General features: G+C 44.0%; 1 long non-coding RNA gene across 3 annotated transcripts; it reads left to right on the forward strand.

The window, feature by feature from the left end:
- The first annotated feature begins 284 nt into the window (after nucleotides 1–284).
- Gm30198 lies at nucleotides 285–20833 on the forward strand. Of its 3 annotated transcripts, XR_381855.3 has the most exons (4): nucleotides 387–540; nucleotides 9860–9908; nucleotides 13067–13186; nucleotides 20119–20833. It is a non-coding gene; the product is annotated as a predicted gene, 30198 (long non-coding RNA). The 3 variants fall into 3 exon arrangements; XR_381856.1 differs by lacking the exon at nucleotides 9860–9908 and having other exon boundaries at nucleotides 285–540; XR_872944.1 differs by lacking the exons at nucleotides 387–540; nucleotides 9860–9908 and adding an exon at nucleotides 4690–4770.
- Nucleotides 20834–21021: the final 188 nt, after the last annotated feature.

Below are 21021 nucleotides of genomic sequence, written 5' to 3' on the forward strand. Positions count from 1 at the left end.
TCCCGCCACGTGTTCTGCCTTTCTCGTGATGACAACTGAGCCGATGGGCTGCAGCCAATCAGGGAGTAATACGTCCTAGGCGGAGGATAATTCTCCTTAAAAGGGACGGGGTTTTGCCATTCTTTTTCTCTCTCTCCTCTCTTGCTTTCTTGTTCTTTCTCTCTCTCTCTTGTTCTTGCTTTTTCTCTCTCTTGCTCTTGCTTTCTTGTTCTTGTTCCTTTTCTCTCTCTTGCTCCCTTTGCTCTCTTGCTCTGGCTCTTGCTTCTTGCTCCTAAAGATGTAAGCAATAAAGCTCTTGCGCTCTGGCTCCTAAAGATGTAAGCAATAGAGCTCTTGCTCTCTTGCACTCTTGCTCCTGAAGATGTAAGCAATAAAGTTTTGCCGCAGAAGATTCCGGTTTGTTGCGCTCTTTCCTGGCCGGTCGCGAGAACGCGGGTAAGGGAATTTAGAGGTGGCTCTTTCCCGAAGCTTCCAAGGAAGGTCCCAAACTGTGACCAAAGAGAAACAGTAGCTATTGTGGATTCTCACTCCATTTTGCAGGTAAGAGAAACAACTTACTTTAAATGTTAAGGTCAAAGACCAATATAGTAGTACACGCCTTTAATTGCAGCGTTCCGGAGGCAGAGGCAAGCAGATCTCTCTTAGGCTAGTCTGGTCTACATTGTGAGTCCCAGGGCAGGGCTACAGAGAGACCTTGTATCAAAAATTAGAAGAAGGAGGAGGAGGAGGGGGAGGGGGAGGGGGAGGAGGAGAAGGAGGAGGGGGGGGAGGAGGAGGAGGGGGAGGAGGAGGAGGAGGAGGAGGAGAAGGAGAAGGAGAAGGAGAAGAAAGGAGAAGAAAGGAGAAGAAAGAAGAATCCTTATCATCATCCCTGGTCCCAGTGTTTGCCTATTAGACATGCTTGCCTACCAGGTGGAAACAGAAATTAACTTTTTAACATTACTGGGAGATGCAGACTCATCTGAGCTGCTTAGTAATTGTCCTTAGTAATTGTTTCTTCTTCATTCATCCCTGATAGCCCTTCGTAAGCAAACCTCACTGCCATCTTCAAATCCAACGCAGTGGTCAGAGAGTTTGTTCATTTGTTAACGTTTGCATCACTAAGGTCTTGTGTGTGCTAGGCAGACATTCTACCTCAGAGTCACACTTTTAAAACGTCTTAATTACACTTACTTATTTCTCTGTGTATAGGTGCTACGCCAGGTATGTGACCATCAGGGGACAACTCGAAGGAATTGGTTCTCTCCTTCTTCCCTGTGGGTCCTCCGGGTCTAAGTCAGGTCACCAGTCTTGACTGCAGGCATCTTTATCTGAGAAGCCACCTCTCCAGCCCTAGAATCACAATTTTCAATATCCAAACTTTACAGATCACTTCTCTGCCCAGGCCACAGCTTTCTGTGGTCCCTGTGACCTACCTTCCTGGCTTCCTCTTACCACTTCCTGTCCCCTGGCTTCCACCTATTCCAGCCAAATTGGCTTCTTAACTGAAATCCAATGTACCGAGTTCATCCTGCCTGGGACTCATCCTTGAATGGTTTCCCCTTTTTGAGAGGCTCTTGACTCCAAATTCCCAAGGTCTGTTTATGCGTTAGTACGTGCTGTAGAATATAAAAAGAACACAGAAAAAGTATACCGTATGATTGTTATGGGAATGAAAATTGTGTCTGGCTATGAACAAAAACTCCCGTGAGGAGCCTGTGTCTGCAGAGACTGATGGACCAACTGGAATTTCAGCACAGAAGAGGGATTGGGATTCTACAGGTTCAGAGGCTAATAATTACTTTATCTTGGATCAGTTTTAGCTTCTGGAACAGCCATGCCTTGCTCTACTCTATATCTGAACTAACACTTTGTTATAATGATGATGATGATGATGGTGGTGGTGGTGGTGGTGATGGTGATGATGATGGTGGTGGTGGTGATGATGATGATGATGATGATGATAACTCTTAAAAGCTATTAACTTAGCAAACACCAGCTTCTGCTGATCCAAGAGCTAAGCCTGGATAGCATCAGATAGCATCGTAGGCCTACAGAATCTCTCTCTCCGTTTCCTCCTAGGTATCTCTCCAGTGTACACACCAATGTATTTAAACTTGCCTTGACTTATGATTTTCTTTTTCTGTAAAACTGTAAAAACCCTGTGAAGCTGCTTCTGCCTTGGAAGGTAGATTTAGCGTAACCTAAACCTATGTTCCCAGACCATGGTCATTCAAAATGGCTCCAGAGCGAGCTATCTCTTACGCTCTTTAAGATGAGAGCTGTGATTTAAACATCGGCTAGTAGCTAGAGCACGGTGATGTATGCCTCTACTGTCAGCTGAGGATGAAGGATTCTGAGTTCGAGTTCACCCAGTGCTATTCAGGGTGATGCTCTTTCAAAACCCACGTAAACTATACATGTCTATCAGCATGCATGGTCACCCCATCTACTCACTACCTGGCTCAAAGGTTAAATTGCATCAACTCCTCAGAAGGCCCTGTGGGTTCAAACTCAATCATAGCTCCTTCCCCATGTCATGAAGACTGATGATTTCTTTGCTTTTCTTCTTCTATGTGAGCATGAATCTGTCTGTTTACACGTTTACATGTTCATGTATATGCATTTTATACTCTAGTACATGTGCACTAATGTGTTCTTGCATGTGGAGACCAGGGGCTGGCAATGGGTGTCTTCCTTAATTGTTTTCCATCTTATTTCTTACTTTGTGTTTTTCCAAGACAGGGTTTCTCTGTGTTGCCCTGGCTGGCCTGGAACTCGCTCTGTAGACCAAACTGACCAAACTCACAGAGATCTACCTGTCACTGTTTCCCAAGTACTGAGATCAAAGACGTGCCACCACTGCTCAGCTTCACTATTTTATTTTTTAAGACAGAGTCTTTCACTGGATCTTGGCTGACAGATAGCCATCTCTTTCCACCTCCTCAAAGCTGGGGCTCTGAACACACCTCATCATACCTACCTGGCCTTTTACACGGGTGCTGGAGATCAAACTCAGATCTTCTTGCTTGCATCTTTTTATGTGTTTGGCACCCAAACAGCCACAGAAAACTACCACTCTGAATCTTATACCAGACCCGCATAGGGAAGTTAGTTAGGCTACACAAATTCAGGAATAGGAGGTTAAGGCCAGCTCTACTGCTTATTGTTGGCCATCATGAAAGTGTTGATTATCTTCCTGTGCCTCAGCTTCCCTGGCTGAGAAATGGGGCTAATGATAATACCTCCCTCTCCCTCTGTTGCGAGGATTAAATGTTCTCATGCCTATTGGATGAAGCCTAAAACAGTGTGGAGCATGGGGACATGCCAGCATTTGTTCTAACCCTATCTCACGTAGTCCTATCAATCCATCTCAGCTTTTACAAGTCACCTCCCTCCCATCAGCACATTCAAATGGGCAGATGCTTCCACCCATATCCCCTGGAGCCTGAGCTGAAATGTTTGAAGACAGTCTCCTTCCTCCCGAGAGGATCGAGAGTGCTCTTTTGAGAGCACTTTCTCCCAGCTCCGGATGAGGAAGGCAGGATTGCTCTGCTGTTCTAGACAGATTTTTCTGCTTCCCGAAACTACGTCTGGCTCAGAAGCACTGCTTAGTCCGTCCGCAGTGACATTCCTGGGCTGTGCTTCCATTCTGTTCTGCAGAACACCCCGAATGCTTACAGCATGCTGGCTGAATGTCAAACAAGGAGCTGACCCAAGGAGCCCTCTCGATTCAACAGCTGGCAACTTTTCTAGAAGAACTAACCCTCTGGCCCTGGACTGTTCTGATGTAGCCTAAAGGGGCCTCGTATTTGCTAAATAGCCGAAAAGAAATGACCTTGAGCTTTCCGATCCCCCTGCTCTATCTCCCAGGCCCTGCACCTCCACGCTTAGTTAAGTGTGCAGGCAAGAAAGGCTCTACCAACACAGCCACATTCCCAGTCCAAAACTCTGTTTCTGGCTTTTCGCTGTAAAATTTTACAGCTGGAATACCTTTGTCTATGAATAGCCCAGGACCAGCCGGGCGTGGTGGCACGTGCCTTTAATCCCAGCACTTGAGAGGCAGAGGCAGGTAGGTTTCTGAGTTTGAAGCTAGCTTGGTCTACAGAGTGAGTTCCAGGACAGCCAGGGCTACACAGAGAAACCCTGTCAATAGCCAGGACCTTGATTTTTTTCCCAACCCATGAATTGAGGCCTTGAAGGCTACCTGGGCTCAAGCAGCAAAGGCCCAGTGAGCAGCTGGTTCACAGCCAAGACATCTCAGGGTAGGAGAAAGAGAGGCTGAGAGGCTGGGCTGAATCTGAGCTGCCACACCCTGACTTGTGGAAAGAGTTCGTTATCAGTAGGCTCCCTTTTCTGTTGCTTCCTTCTCCAAAATTGAACTTTTTCAAATTTAGATTTTTTTTTACTAAACCAAAGAACTACTGCCAATATGATGTCTTGCTGTACATCCGTTTGCAGCCCTTTAATGAGCTTGAAAAGGGCTGGTGAGATTCCCCTATTGCTTTCCATTGTTATACTGGAACCCCGACTTCCCCAACGGCCTCTGAAATGCACAGCCGTAAGACTGGTTTGTGGTGTTCAGTCAAACACACACACCATAGCGTTAGCTCAAAAATAAAAATAGTTAACGGGAGTGCCGAGTTCCTCTTTTTTCTTCTTTCTTCTAGAGCAAGCTTTTGTTTAAGAGGCAAATCACTCCTGAGGAAATAAAAACTCAAAACAGGAAGCAGAAGCTATCTGGCAGAGCACTGTGCTCAGCAAAAGTCTCAGAAGCAGACTTGGGTTCATGTAAGTGAGACCTGAATCAACAAGAAAACTAAACAGCCTGTGTAGGCAGATTCAAGGTACCCTGTAAGAAGGCTTTATGGTAACAAACATCCATGGGGTCCTCACCTTCCTTCTGTCATTCAAGCCTGGAGCCCCTACATCTAAATTTACTGTAATCTCCCTTCAGAGCAACTGCTCCTGTTGATGAAAGAAAGAAAGAAAGAAAGAAAGAAAGAAAGAAAGAAAGAAAGAAAGAAAGAAAGAAAGAAAGAAAGAGAAAGGAAAAGGAAAAGGAAAGGAAAGGAAAGGAAAAGATAAAAGCCCCTTTTTACATTCTCTAAAAGATCTTCTTTCAGATAGTACGACAATACTAGGATTGTTTGCTTCAATTTGAAACATTTTCTTCTACTATATTGCCTGAAACTTTGGGTACAACAGTGTGAGTAGGCCTTGGGGTTTTGTTTTTATTTTTTTTTAAGAAATCATTTGTTATTGTGAAATGTTTCAAAATAAGACCACAGACTCTCTTTACTCTCGACCCTATACCTCTCTTTTCTCTTCTCTCCTCTTTTCTCTTCTACCTACCACTTCTTGGCAGCCATGAGTGGCTTTCTGCCCTAAAAACACAGAACTCAGTGACTGTGGACTGAAACCCTCTAAAACCATGAGACAAAGTAAACATTTCTTTCTCCATTTCTCTGTCCACAGATGAATGAACATAGACTTTGCTAGCACAAAGACCTAAGTTTGATATCTAGAACTCTCATAAAAACTCTAGACATTGGGCTGGAGAGATGGCTCAGCAGTTAAGAGCACTTACTTCTCTTCTGAAGGTCCTGAGTTCAAATCCCAGCAACCACATGGTGGCTGACAACCATCCATAACGAGATCTGTCACCCTCCTCTGGAGTGTCTGAAGACAGTACAGTGCACTTATAATAAATAAATCTTAAAAAAAAAAAAAACTCTAGACATGTCTGGGATAGGCATGACCAGCTCTGAGGAAGGACACTGATGGAATCCTGGGGCCCACTGGCCAGTCTATTTAGCTGTACTGGTGAACTCCAGACAAACGAGAGGCCTTATCTCAAAGGAGGAGGCTGAGGATTGCATTCCTGAGGTTGACACTGAGACTGTCCTCCAACCTACACACACACACACACACACACACACACACACACACACACGAGTCTCAGGGTTTCTATTGCTAAGATGAAACACCATAACCAAAAATCAATTTGGGAAGATAGGGTTTCTTTGGCTTACACTTTTATATCTCTGTTCATCATTGTAGGAAGTCAGGACAGGAACTCAAACAGGGCAGGAACTCAAACAGGGCAGGAACCTGGAGATAGGAGCTGATGCAGAGGCCTTGGAGGAGTGGTGCTTGCTGGCTTGCTCCCTATGGCTTGCTCGTTCAGCTTGCTTTCCTATAGAGCCCAGGACCACCAGCCCAGGGATGGCGCCACCCACAATGGGCTGGGTCTTCCTGCATCAATCACTAATTAAGAGACCACCTTACATGCTTACCTATAGCCTGATCTTATGTAGATGTTTTCTTGATTGAGGTTCCCTCCTCTCAGGGGACTTTAGATTGTATCTGGTTGAGATAAAACTATCTAGTACACAGCAGAGTATGCATGCACATGTGTGCGTGTGCGCACACACACAGACACACACGCAGAGAGAGAAATAATAAAAAGGCTTTATAATAACCAACATCTATCCATCCACCATCAGTTGTATTGGTCATAAGGCTGTATCCTATTTGTTTCCAACCCTTAAAAATCAACTAATCTGACAATCTGCCTCTATTTTGCAATGGTCCTACACGTCACTCTAATTCACTGCTATGTCTGCTGGCCACCTGCCTCTTTATGGTTTCCCACACACGAGCTAATCACAAGGTTACGGCTGCTGTTTCCGGGTTTCCCGTTACCTCCTGGCATACATGCTCTGCTGGAACAAACACAGAACAAAGTACAGGGCCCCAGGAGGAGTTTGTCGTGACTCACTGAACTCATGTGACCAAATTTGTGTGGGACAACTTAGAAATAATGCTTTCAATTCCTTTTTTAAATGCAAATACAAGAGAAATCCCTAAGAGTTCACAATAACCAGTGTGACATTTGACTTTAGTTTTTACTCCACTTTAATGGGAATAGCTTAAGACAAAGTCAGATAAACATGTCAGAGAGAAACTGTTATACAGCTGGCCGGATGGGGTGGCAAATACTTTTAATATCATCACTCTGGAGGCAGAGCGATCTCTGTGAGCTCAAGGATAGCCTGGTCTACAGGTCTACTTAGTGAGTTCCAGACCAGCCAGAGCTACATAATGAGACCCTGTTTCAAGAAAAAAGGATATACTTATCATATCTACAACTTTTTTTTTTTTTTTTTTTTTTTGGTTTTTCGAGACAGGGTTTCTCTGTGTAGCCCTGGCTGTCCTGGAACTCACTCTGTAGACCAGTGTGGCCTTGAACTCAGAAATCCACCTGCCTCTGCCTCCAATGTGCTGGGATTAAAGCCACAAGCCACCACTGCCTGGCTATCTACAACTCTCTTTATCCCTGCTTCCTTCACCTGAAAATAACTACTATCATGACGTACTATTTATTTTTCTATAAATTTTATATTCCTAATATGTATTTGTATAGCTATATAATTTACGTACTATTTGTTAATTCTTTTTTTTAAATTTTTTTGGATGTATTTATTTTTTTATATGGGTACACTGAAGCTGTCTTCAGACATATCAGAAGAGGGCACCAAATCCCATTACATATGGCTGTGAGCCACCATGTGGTTGCTGGGAATTGAACTCAGGACCTTTGGAAGAGGAGTTGGTGCTCTTAACTTCTGAGCCATCTCTCCAGCCACCACTGATTCTTTTAATATATGTTTTGTTGTTGTTTGAAGACAGGGTTTCCCTGGGTAACCTTGGCTATCCTGGAACTCACTCTGTAGACTAGCCTGGCTTCAATCTAGATCTACCTGCCTCTATCTCCCAAGTGCTGAAATTAAAGGCATGGACCATCACTGCCAGGTTTATATATATTTAGGCCATGTATAACCTTCTGCAACTTTTTGACTGCTCAATTATTGTGTGTATCACGTTTGTGTTATGTGTGGGCAGAGGCCAGAGGTTTGGGAATGAAAATTCCTGAAAAGAAGCTATGTCTGGCTGTGAACAAAAACTCTTGGAAGGAGTTTTTATGTCTGCAAATTGGAATTTCAGCACTGTGGAGAGATTGGAACTTTGTAAGTTCAGAGACTAATTGCTTTATCTGGAGCTAGTTTTAGCTTCTGGAACAGCCAGGCCAAGCCTTGCCCCACTCTGCATCTGAACTAATATCTCGTGACGATGATGATAACGATGATAATAATAATACTTACTCTTTAAAAGCTATTAATTAGTAGAACACTAGCTTCTGCTGACCCAAGAGCTAAGGATGTCACTAGATAGCATCTCAGGCCTGTAGAACAGCTACCCCATCTTGTTGTACCTGCTCTCTAGTATATAGAACAGCTACTCCCATCTCATACTGGCCTCTCTGATATACCAACCAACCTGTTTTGAACTTACCTTGATTCATGACTTTCTTTGTTCTGTAAAACTATTTTTAAAAAATCTGGGAAACTGCTTCTACATTGGAACATGGCTCGATTTGATATGTTAACTAGGCACCTCAGCCGTGTGCCCCAGGGTTTGAGACATCTAGAACGGAGAGCAGGCAGTGTATAGTAATGGGAGTGATGGATGATGTAGTCCAATGGTTCTCAACTTTTCTGGTGCTACGACCCTTTAATACAGTTCCTCACGCTGTGGTGACCCCAGCCATAAAGTTATTTCGTTGCTACTTCATAACTGTAATTTTGCTACCGTTGTGGGTTACAATGTGAATATCTGATATGCAGGGTATCTGATATGTGACCCTCCCCAGGGGGGTCACGATCCACCGGTTGAGAACCATTGGTGAAGTCCCTGGTTTAACTGATTCTACTTTGCCCTTCTTGGCTCTTCTGACTCCTGAGTCACTCTCTCCTCCAGTTACCCTGGAGTGAGAACTGAGTGAAACTACACCCTCAGCATCTGCAAGCCTAACAGGGAAGGAACAATTATCTCTGCTGCTGGGGACCCTCCCCCCTGACCCCGCCCCAGAGGTGGGGGGCAGTGAAGAGCATCCACATTATAGTAACTGAATTACTCCCTTTAAGCAATGACAGTACAAACTACCCTAAAACTGAGATAAGGACTGAACCTTAACCAAGAATGCTTAATTATACAAATCCCATCAGGAACTAATTTCCCCTCTAAACTTAAAGTATCTATCAGTACCTCTGGATGTGGAAGTGCGTGGTCATGGGACCTCTTTTCCTCTCCCCAAAGTGGTCTTGCTGATTAAATCTCCATTCTCTGAGTTTTCCCACTGTGTACCCCTCTGTCACACTGGCATGTGTGGCAGAGCCCCATTGGGTCAGACTCACACAGCCAGTAGTAGCCTTTGCCTAACCCTTGTAACACAGAACTGGCATGGTGGCTCTGTATCTCCATAGAGCCAGGGATAGTAAGGTAGACCAGTTATCTCAGCTTGGGAGGTGGAGGAGAGAGAACTAGAAATTCGAAGTCATCTTTGGTTACAGAATCAGCTGAAGACTGACCTGGGATGCCTGAAGTCCTGCCTCAGTAGAAAAAGAGAATTTCAGTGCAAGTCAGAGTGAAAGAGTTAGCTGCGTGGTGGTGGCACACACTTTTTATCCCAGTACTCAGGAGGCAGAGGGAAGTGGATCTGAGTTTGAGGCCAGCCTGGTCTACAAGTTCCCAGACAGTCTGGGTTACACAGAGAAACAAAACAACAACTAAAAAAAAGAGAACAGAGATGATTACTTCGAGATAAGAGTACACTTCTGCTCTGGCAGGAGAGAGGGAGTGCCTTTGGGTGTCTTCACAGTCACACACACACACACACACACACACACACACACACACATTTCTGTGTTTTTGAACGTTGCATTGCCCCTAAAGTAATTTGCAACAAGGTTCAAGGATTAATTAAAGTTTAGAAATTAAGTACAAAAGTATAAATTTGTTTCTCTTATCTCAACAGATTTCCTTTGTGAATCATTTGTGAGATGTCAGCAGCTAAGGACCGGCTGGTGAGCTGAATTCTAAACTCACACATATTCATCTCATACTAGGCCTTTTACAAACACAGCTTGATGTTTTCAACATCCGTGCCTGAGATGTCTGCCGGGAAGTTAAACAATGTCTCTGTAGGCCACTTTGATTTTTATCAGTCCCACTGAAGTTTCTCTCTGCTAGATTCTTTTTTTTTTTTTTTTTTTTTTTTTTGGTTTTTTTCGAGACAGGGTTTCTCTGTATAGCCCAGGCTGTCCTGGAACTCACTTTACAGACCAGGCTGGCCTCGAACTCAGAAATCCGCCTACCTCTGCCTCCCAAGTACTGGGATTAAAGGCATGCGCCGCCACCACCGCCAGGCTCTCTGCTAGATTCTTAAGGGAGAGGTGCTTTTCCCTTCTCAGGGCTCCTTCATTTTTCCTGTCTTCTTTATAACTCCGAAGGAGTAGGATGCCATGAAATGAAATCTTTGGGGAGGGCAGGTGTTGTAGAGACAGCCAATGGTTAATACTGTGTGCTGCTCTTTCAGAGGACCAGAGTTCAATTCTTAGCACCCACATCAGGTGGCTGGCTCATAACTGTCTTTGACTCCAGTTCTAAGGAGATTGAATTCAAAATGGCTGATGTGGGTACCCCCACATGCAGACTTTCATATGCATTCCCGATTATATAAATAAATAAATAAATAAATAAATAAATAAATAAATAAATCTTTGAATTTCCACAGTTCCCTAGGCAAAAACATAACAAAACAAACAAACAGAAAAGAAAAGAAAAAAGAAAAGAAAAGAAAAGAAAAGAAAAGAAAAGAAAAGAACCAACCTAAGAAACCCTTCCAGCACTAAAGCCAGGCTGTTTCTGCCTCAGAGAGAAAGGGCATGCATTCTGAGAGAGAAGAGAGAAGAGAGAAGAGAGAGAGGGAGACCAAAATGTCTGGATTATATAGGGGAGAACCTTTGAGGGAAGGGCAGACCAGTCAGTCCCTGGGCTGGAAAGTTCAGGCTTGGGGGCAGGGTATGCCAGGTAGGGACTAAAGGATGCTGGGAGAACCTGGAGACCAGGTCTGCTTTGAGATGTAAAGTATGCACCTCAGTCCCTCGTCCCAGAGTACCAACAAACACCGACAATATGAGTCTCACTGGACTCAGAACACTGCCTTGGAGCAAAGCTTCCCTCGTGTAGTTGTCCCCCTTCGTACACCTCCCGCATCCTGTGTTAGACTAGGAAGATCTAGACCAAAGATTGGATTCCTGCTCCACCACTATGTGTAGGGGCAGGGAAGACAGTCCACCTTTTCTTAAAGGTGGGTGTGCATAAAGGTGTGCATACAGGTGTGTACATATGTGGAGAGCAGAGACAGACATTGTCTCCTTCAATTAATCTTTCCACCATGTGTTTTTAGAGATATGGTCTCTCCCCGAGTCTGGACCTTGCTGATTTGTCTAGACTGGCTGGCCATTGAGCTTTAGGGCTCCTCCTGTCTCTGTGTCCCCACTCCGAGTACAGGAATAAATCACCGCACACAGCTTTTTAATGTGGCTTCCGAGGCATTGATTTTTGAGCCTCAAGCTTGTGGATGAGACACTTCACCCACCAAGCCATTTCCCCTTCCCACATAACCAACCAGTCCTTTTGGTTCTCGGATTTTTATACTGAGGAACTGTTCTTTTGTTTTTGTTTTTTAAGATTTATTTTATGTATATAGATAGAATGTAGCTGTCTTCATACACAACAGAAGAGGGCATTGAATCCCATTGCAGATGGGTGTGAGCTCCCAGGTGGTTGCTGAGAATTGAACTCAGGACCTCTGGAAGAGCAAACTGTGCTCTTAACCGCTGAGCCATCTTCTCTCCAGCCCAGGAACTGTTCTTGAAGAACCTAAAAGTGATGATGTGTATTGTGAGCTTCTGCCCCTTGAAATAATGGTACAGTTACGGTGCCCACCAGAAATGACCTGCCAGATACAATCTATAGCCAACTGAAAGTCTTTATTCCAGCCAACTAGGACCACACTCTGACATTCCTTGCCTTCAAAACCAAGGGTTCTGACACTCAGGGTTATTATTCTAAGGTCTGGAATGCGTGTCCTGGCATCTCGGGGCTTCTTAGTGGAAGCAGTTTAATGGAAGATAAGATAAGCTGGAGGGACTTCTGCATAAGCAGGTAAGGTAAGTTAGTTGAGGCATGCTGACCTTGGGTTCCTAGAACAGAGTTAGGTAATTTTCCATGGGATTCTCCATTAAGGAGATCAAATTCTACCTAAACCTGAAATAACCCCAACGAGCGTACAAGATGGAGGAACCTCTGCACTATCGTGTCCTGTCACACTGGGATGAGACAGGCATCCCAGTCTGAGATCCATATCAGAAGGACTGAATAGCTGGAGACCAGAAGGCTAGGCAGCCTCCTGACCCATGAAAACTGTGGACACTGATAGTATTTACAGTTGTGGTAAGGCAGTGCTGATTTTTGTTTGTTTTGTTTTGTTTTGTTTTGTTTTGTTTTGAGACAGGGTTTCTCTGTGTAGCCCTGACCGTCTTGGAACTCACTCTGTAGATCAGGCTGGCCTCAAACTCACAGAGACCTGCTTGTTTCTGCCTCCCAAGTGCTGGGATCAAAGATGTGTGCCACCACTGTCTGGCAAGGCAGTGTGTTTTGAAGGCTGATTGTGGATGAGTAGAGAACTAATACATCAGACATCAATATTTCAATAAGCAAATATCACAATATATATCTCTAGAAGATAAGGACATTCCTATAGCTTAGACTTTAATTACTGCCAAAGGCCCATGTGTTAAAGCTTGGTCCCCCATATGGCTGGAAGGCTGTGGAATGTTCAGGAAGCAGGGGGCCTGTCAGGAGATCTGTGAGTCCTTCTGGGTATGTCTTCAGAGATTACGGCACTCTGGCCTCGTCCTTTTGCTTCTGCTCCACCAATGGTTTAAGTGGATCTACTCCATTAATTACGCCCCCATGGCTGCCTCAATACAGGCCCAAGGCTACAGAACCAGCTGGTCAAGATCAGAACCTCCAACCCATGAGCCAAATGAAGCTTTTAACTTTCTAAGTAGACAGTCTTGGATCCGTATTATAGAATTGAAGAACTGATTTTTTTCTTTTTCCTTCTTCCTTTCTTTTTTGTTTTGCCCTGGGTGTCCTGGGACTCACTCTGTAGACCTCCACCAGCCTCTACCTTCCAAGTGCTGGGATTGAAGGTGTGCTCCCGGGCTACCAGAGTTCAAAGTCTGAGTAAGTGGCTGAGAGAGACAAGCAAAGCGACAGCTTTGATCAAGGGGTAAGTATCACAAAGGAGGCTCGAGGAATGTGAATGAGGCAACCAGGCAGAAGTCTAAAAATGTGTTCAAGAGGAGAGAGCTGTATGAGTCAGGGTTCTCTAGAGTCACACAATTTATAGAATGAATCTATACACATAAAGTGAATTCATGGGAATCGCTTACAGTCTGCAGTCCAACTAACCCCACAGTGGGCAGCTGTGAATGGGAAGTCTAAGAATCTAGTAGCTGCTCAGCCCAGGAGGCTGGGTGTCTCAGCTGGCCGTCTGTATAAGCTGGAATCCTGAAGAAGTAGGTTTCAACAGATGTGCTGGCAAAGTGTGTGCAAACAGGCAAAGAACAAACCCTTCTTTTTTCCATTGTCCTTATGTAGGTCTCCAGCAAAAGGTATGGTCCAGATCAAAGGTGAGGCTCAGATCTGACTTAAAGGTCTGCGTTGATCTGGATTAAGAGCATAGGTCATCCCACCTTAAGACCTGGATCAAAAGATTGTGTCTTCCCGCCTCAAGATCCAGGTCACAGGTGTGCTCTCCATTTCTGGACCGTAATTCATTCCAGATATAGTCAAGTTGACCACCAAGTATTGCTGCCAAGCTATCACAAGGGCCAAACTTATTTTTCTAAGAAACTGACTCTAGCAATAACTAGCCCATTCCTACCGTTAAAAACAAAAACAAAAACAAAAACAAAACACTAACCCATTAGTTCTTCCCCATGACCTAATTACTTACTTTTGTTTTGAGATAGGGCCTCTCCTACCTAACCCAGGCTGTTCTTGAGCTCCTAATCCTCTCGCTTCAGCTCTCCAAGCTATATGATTACAGATATAGATACCTAATGGTTTCTTAAAGGTCCCACCCAAATCTCAACATTGTTGCACTGGGGATTAAATCTCCAGCACACAAATCAGAGACACAAACAAACAATGCCAGAGCACGTCTAAGAGTTTTCCTCAGGGGCTCAGTGGCAGAAGCACTCATCTCTCAGGGCAGTTTAGCTTCCAGAGAAACAGCAGAATCACCGTCACATTTGGAGGCACGTCCATACTTGCCAGGAAACAAAAAAAAAAAAAAAAAAAGTCTTTTGTAGACATATACTCTGTGGTCTGTGAACAAGAGAATGGAGAAATGCCTATTTTACCTGGCAAGCCAGATGGAAGGCACAGATTTTTTTAAGTACCCAGTGCCCTCTGCTGTTGGAAGCTAAAAATGCACAAAGAAATCAATTTCATTTTTTAAAAGCATTATTTTTATTTGTGCGTGTATGAATGTGCATGTGCATACGTACGTGTGTGTGTGTGTGTGTGTGTGTGTGTGTGTGTCCATGTCCACAGAGGCTAGAAGAAGGTACCTGATCCCCTGGAGCTGGAATTATAGGTAGTTGTGAGTTGTCCAGTGTGGGTGCTGGGAACTGAACTCTGGTCCTTTGGAAGAGCAGAAAGTGCTCTTAACTGCTGACCTGTCTCCCCAGCTCCTTCAATTTTAATTTTTTGACATTAGGTAGACCAAGGAAGTAGAACTACAGAACCAAACTGTAAGCACACAGGACTCTCAAAAGTGAGAGTAACCGAGAGCCTCCAGGGACAGAGTGGAAGAGGATGACTAATAAGGGCTGTGGAGATTCAGAGAGATGGAGCTGAGGGGCAAGTGCTCCCTCTGACCTCTGTGGAGTCACGGAGCAGACCTGTGACAGTTTTACTTCCACGGGACTTGGTATTCCTGCTTTTGGCCATCGCTCTAGTGACCCTGCAGGATGCTAAAGCTTTTTTTTTTCTGGAATTTTAAATTTTCACATCTCTGATGTCTAATAATTTTACATACTTTCACATGTGCTTTTGACAGATTGGATGTTTTCTCTTTGAAGTGCTGATTTAAGACATTAGTCAGTTCTCGTTGGGAGGACTTGGTATGCTCTAGGGGTCCTGGCCTGTTTCATTTTCCCTGCCTGTTAAAAAAATTAAAAAGCAGAGAAAACCTGAAGCACATCAGGTAGCAAGAGAGAAATCTCACACACTGCAGACAGAATCAGAGGTTTATAAAAGCTATTTGTGGGGCTGGAGAGGTGGCTCAGGGGGTAAGAGCACTGACTGCCCTTCCAGAGGTCCTGAGTTCAATACCCAGCACCCGCAACCATCTGTAATGGGATCCGATGCCCCCGATGCCCTCTTCTGGGGAGTGTGAAGACAGAACATTCATGATGTTAGGAGGTAGTTGCCTGAGTTCAGCCATCTCAAGGAACAAGGTCCACCTGGCTGGCAGGATCAAAGCTGAGTTCACGTTCTCAGGCCCCGCAAACCAACTCCTGTCCTGCTTCCTCAGATGGCTCATGCTTGTCTGTTAACCAGCAAAGGATGGTGAGAGGGAAGACGCTGTTATTCTGTTACCTAAACCAAGACACACAAGTCTCAATCGATTAGGTGCCCTTAGAAGAGAGTGGCCTTTTCAGTTCCCAAGCTTCCCGTCTGCTTTGCTAAGGGTCTTTTGCTCTGTGTGTCTTCTGCATGTGTCTGTCTCCTTCCCCCCAGTAAATATCTTTCCTTTTTAAAACATTCATTTATCCTATATAATATTTTTGGGTTCAGGATAGAAGCCAAGAAAACTCACCAGAAGCTTAAAAATTAAAGTTTTATTTTCTGTCCGTGCAAGGAGACAGTCAGTTCGGGATCTGAACAAAATTCCCAAAGGGAGATTGTACCACATTTTTATGGGATGGGAAAGCGAAGCAAGGGCCATGGGGTGGCCCATTCCTTTGTTCCCTTATCCGTCTGAATCCCAGGTCTCCTGGGTCAGTTGATTGCGTTCCTTTGTTCTTTTATCACTCTAGATTCCGGGTCAGAGTCCCAGAGGGGACGTGACTCCAAAAGCTGACTCAAGGACCCTGAAATCAAGTGACCTGGATAAGACCCAGTCACCAAGGATAACTTCCTTCCTTAACCCCTTGAGTCAAAATATGATTGACCAAGCAACTGCCCACCTCATGGCCCTTGCTTCTCTTTCCCAACCCATAAAAATGTGGTACAATCTTCCTTTGGGGTATTTACTGGGGGTAAGGAGACAGGCACATGAAGAACACACACAGAGCAAAAGACCCTTTGCAAAACAGACAGGAAGCTTGGGAGCTGAAAAGGCCACTCTATTCTAGGGGCTTTTTTTTTTTAGATTTATTTATTTATTTCATGTATGTGGGTACACTGTCACTGTCTTCAGACACACCAGAAGAGGGCATTAGACCCCCAATACAGATGGTTGTGAGCCTCCGTGTGGTTGCTGGGAATTGAACTCAGGACCTCTGGAAGAGCAGTCAGTGCTCTTAACCAAGCCTCTGTAGAGTTTCCCCCCCTCAATTTAGGGTTGGTCAGTTTGAAGAAAACTATGTTGATTGGCCCAGAACTGTGGTGTGACATGTCCTGTTCTAGTCTTGAACTCCTTGAGACTGTCTATCAGTGGGGAGCCTGTAAGTGGAGACAAAGGTTGCTGGGCTTTGTCTCAAGTCTCAAGGTTGAGGAAGAAGCTGAGCATCTTTGAGATTTCCACCTTTATTACCTGGCCATGGTCCCTCTCTCCATTTGTCTGCCTACCAGGAGTCTGTCGAACTCCTAGTCTCTCAGATGGTTCCTGTTTTCAATTATTGACTGGCACACGTGGCATCTCAGATGTACACACCATGACAAGTTCCTCCTGATAGTTGGCTTTTCTTTCATTCATCTTATTTTTGCCTTCCATCTGAGCTCTTACTAGGCAGGTCATCGTTGGTGAATTCAAGGCCGGCTTGGTCTGCATAGCAGGAATATACAGTGAGGCCATGTCCCCAAATCAATTATTTAATCCTTAAGTTTTAAAAGTTCAACTTTAGGGCAAAAGAGATGGTTCAGTGGGTCAGAGCACTTGCTGTTCCTAGAGTGTACATGAAGGGGTGTAGCAAGGAAACTGCCCTCATGACTGCTCCCTTATTAGGAGGTCTTACGGTGATTAAGAGAGAAAATATCCAGAGGCATCGGAAGCAGAGAGAAAAGAAAGCAGACTGGACATGGTCAGAGCTAAGAAAGCGAGAGAGCAGGAGGGAAGTGTGGACAAAGGGAGTCAGCAATAGATAGGAATAGAGCAAGAGGGCAGCAAGGATGGGGGTAAGAGAGTGAGAGGGAGGGCATAACATGGGGAGAGGGAGGGGAGAGAGAGAGAAAGAGAGAGAGAGAGAATAGCAAGAGTCAGAGCAGAAATAAAGAAATGTGAACAAGTCACACAGATTACAGGAAGAATGAGAAGCTGGGTGGAGGGAAGGACAGGATGCTCCTGTGGTCTTTTGAGCTGTATCACAGGTACTAGTGATACCGGGGGGAGTCTGGAGGCCAGCATGGGCTTCTGTATGCTGATTGATGCCACAGGTATCTAGAAGTAAGGAGAAAGATTCCTTCCTGGAAGATGGGAACAGGTTTCACAGGTTCCTGAGAAATGCTGGGGGTTTTTTTCTAACAGCCAGAAATCTCTATATAGTCCTGATTGAGCTCACTTCTAGATATATGGTCTACCTAAGACAGAGACAGAGGTTTGGTTCCAACACGCACATCAAAACGGCTCACAAGCATCCTTAACTCTAGTTAGTTCTAATGGATACAGCACCCTCTTCTGGCCTCTGTGGGCACGTGCACACATGTGGTAAACAGACATACACTCTCAGTTACACACATTGCACATTAAAACAAACAAACAAATAAATAAATAATCTATGTTTTTTAAGGTCCAAGTTATAATTCTTTTGGAGTTCGTTGTTTTTTATTCTTTTTAATTTTGTCTTAACCTGGATAAAGGTGCTTTGTCAACCTCAAGATCACAGAAAGATGCTCCTTTCGGTTTATCTGTAGAAGACTTAGAATTTTTAGTTTTCATATTTTGCCATATCATGGCAAGTGGACCGAAAAGGGGGCATAGCTGACACGGGGTCTCTCCGTGTAGCCTTGGCTGTCCTGAAACTCACTCTGTAGTTCAAGGCTGGCCTTGAACTCATTAGCCTTTGCCTTTCAAGAGCTAGAATTAAAGGCATGTGTCACCACTGCCCAGCAAGATCCAACATTTCTTAAGAGATAGGATTGATAGACAACATGCATGTGTGTGTGTGTGTATGTGTGTATGTGTATGTGTGTGTGATCACATGCATGTTATTGCACTCAAGGTAAGGGGACAACTTTTATGAGTTGGTTCTTTCCCTCCACCTTTGTGGCTCCTGAAGATTTAATGCAGGTTTCTAAGATTGGCAACAAGTGTTCTTTAGCCACTGAACCATCTTGTTAGCTCTGGACACCATTTTTGAAGGACATTCTTGTTACTATTTATATGGGTCTTTCTTTCTTTCTTTCTTTCTTCCTTCCTTCCTTCCTTCCTTCCTTCCTTTCTCTCTCTCTCTCTTTCTTTCTTTCTTCCTTCCTTCCTTCCTTCCTTCCTTCCTTTCTCTCTCTCTCTTTCTTTCTTTCTTTCTTTCTTTCTTTCTTTCTTTCTTTCCTCCTCCTCCTCCTTCTCCTCCTCCTCCTCCTTCTTCTTCTTCTTCTTCTTCTTCTTCTTCTTCTTCTTCTTCTTCTTTTTCTTCTTCTTTTGTTTTTTTTTTTGAGACAGGGTTTCTCTGTCCTGAATTCACTCTATAGACCAGGCTGGCCCAGAACTCACAGAGATCCACCTGCCTCTGCTTCCTGAGTGCTGGGATTAAAGGCATGTGCCACCACCACCTCTAGAAATCAAATTTTGGACTATGTCTTTCTGCCCTTCAGTGTTCACATACATTATCCCACTGCTGTAGCCCACCATGTCTGATCAGAAGTCAGCACTCATCTTTCCTCTCCCCTAGGCAATGAGTCACTTTCACTTTTAATATTTTCTTTTTTACAATTAATTGGTTTTTATGTGTATGAGTACTTTGCCAATATGCATGTCCCTACAACACAACCCATGTGTTCCTGGTGCCTTAGATGCCAGAAGAAGGCATCAGATCCCCTAAGCCTGTAGTTACTGTTATGAGCTGTCATGTAGGTGCTGGGAATTGAACCTGCACCCTTTGGAAGAATAACCAGTGCTCTTAACCACTAAGCAATTTCTCCAGCCTCACCTTTATAATTTTTTTCTCCATCTTTCATGTACACAAGTGGAATTCTGTATTTATTTTCTTCAGAGATGACTGGGTTTCTTGGATATACATATTAATGTTTTCATCAAACTTGGGGAGTTTGGGACTATTATTTTCTGTGATATTTTCCTCTCCATCACTCTCTCCTTTTAGATGGGGACATCTTTATTAACTTCTCTGTCCCTTGCTGTGATCAAATAGCTGACAAGAAGCAACTCAAGGGAAGAGTTTATTTTGCTCAACGTTTCATGACCTGTATCCATTTGAGGGGTTCTGTTGCTGTGGTAAACACCACAACCAAAGGCAACTTGGGAGGAAAGTGTTTGTTTCAGCTGACAGGTTACAGTCTCGTGTATCCCAGGCTGGCCTTGAACTTGTCACGTAGCTGAACATGTCTATGATTTCTTATCCTTTGTCCTCAATCTCCCAAGTGGTAGGATTATAGGCATACACCATCAGGCCCAAATTATGCAGTGTTTGTGATCAAACTCAGTGCTTCATACCTATAACTCAAGCACACTATCATCTGAGCTACAGCCCCAGTCCTCAAAATACTTTTTGGCAGCCTGTCCACGGCCAATATTTTCATTGAGGAAGATTTGATTCTGTCTCAACTTCTTACAGCAAGAGAAAAATAACTTGTTTGCATTTACACCTTACTGCATTTTGTGCTTTATCTGTAAAATAGGGTGATGTATTAGGTTTCATTAGTTAGGCTGTGGAAAAGCCAGTCTTAAATCTCACTAGCCCGTAACTGCAAAGAACTATTTCTAACTGACCACATGTTAGATGTGGACTATTTACTGCTTCATTTTCTTCCTTTCAGGACTCAGTCTAGCAGAATAACCCTAGCTTGGAGCTGCTCTCTCTCAAGAAGAAAAAGAACTGGAGGAAACACACCATTGCCTAACTCTGAACGTTTAGGCTTGTATATAGTTAGGCCTGTCTACATTCCAGCAGTGAATGGTAGATCATATGATCAAACTGTCATCAGTGGAGCTGGAAAGGATATCTCCATCTTGGGATGTAGGACAGTCACCTAGCAACCACTGATGATAAATAGCCCTTAACAGGAAGAACAGCTTAGTTAGAATTAGTTGAGAACTGCAATGCCAGTTACCACACAATAAGAGCAAGACACTCCTTACGGCATTGTGAGAATGGAGCCGCTCAAGGATCCTGAAACTGTTCTCCACTTAAGAAGGGCTCTAAGATCACAGCAACAGTGATTTTCGGCTTCTGCTGGGAGTTAGTCTCACTACTGAGTTGGATTAAACCTGACTTAATAGGAAGAAAATGGCTTGTAGTTATTCCCCATATTCAATGCAGAGACAATAAAAATTTGAGTCTAGGGGCACAGACTTTGGAGTGAGATGGACACCTCCCTTTTAAGGACAGATAATATTGGAACCAGATTATTTAACATCTCTGAGTCTTAGTTTCCTCAATGCCCAAACGCACTTACTTGAGAATTTACCATAGGCTTTTCAGTTGGCGAAATTAGCCTGGTCCTGTTTACCCAGTAGATGTAGCCTTCAGTGAATTATTGAACACAGATTTTCTTTTTAAAAACCCATTTCAAAAAGTCTGTGAGCTGTATGCAAAATATAACTATAGCACTATTGAATAATAGTCTCAGTTCAAGTTATCTTTTCTACAAGGAACCCTCACAAACTGACTTATTTTCCTACCTCGGGATACTTCTCCCTGTTTCTCTTGGTTTACAAAA

Source organism: Mus musculus, chromosome 12 (genome assembly GCF_000001635.26).
Source record: "Mus musculus strain C57BL/6J chromosome 12, GRCm38.p6 C57BL/6J".
Taxonomy (NCBI): domain Eukaryota; kingdom Metazoa; phylum Chordata; class Mammalia; order Rodentia; family Muridae; genus Mus; species Mus musculus.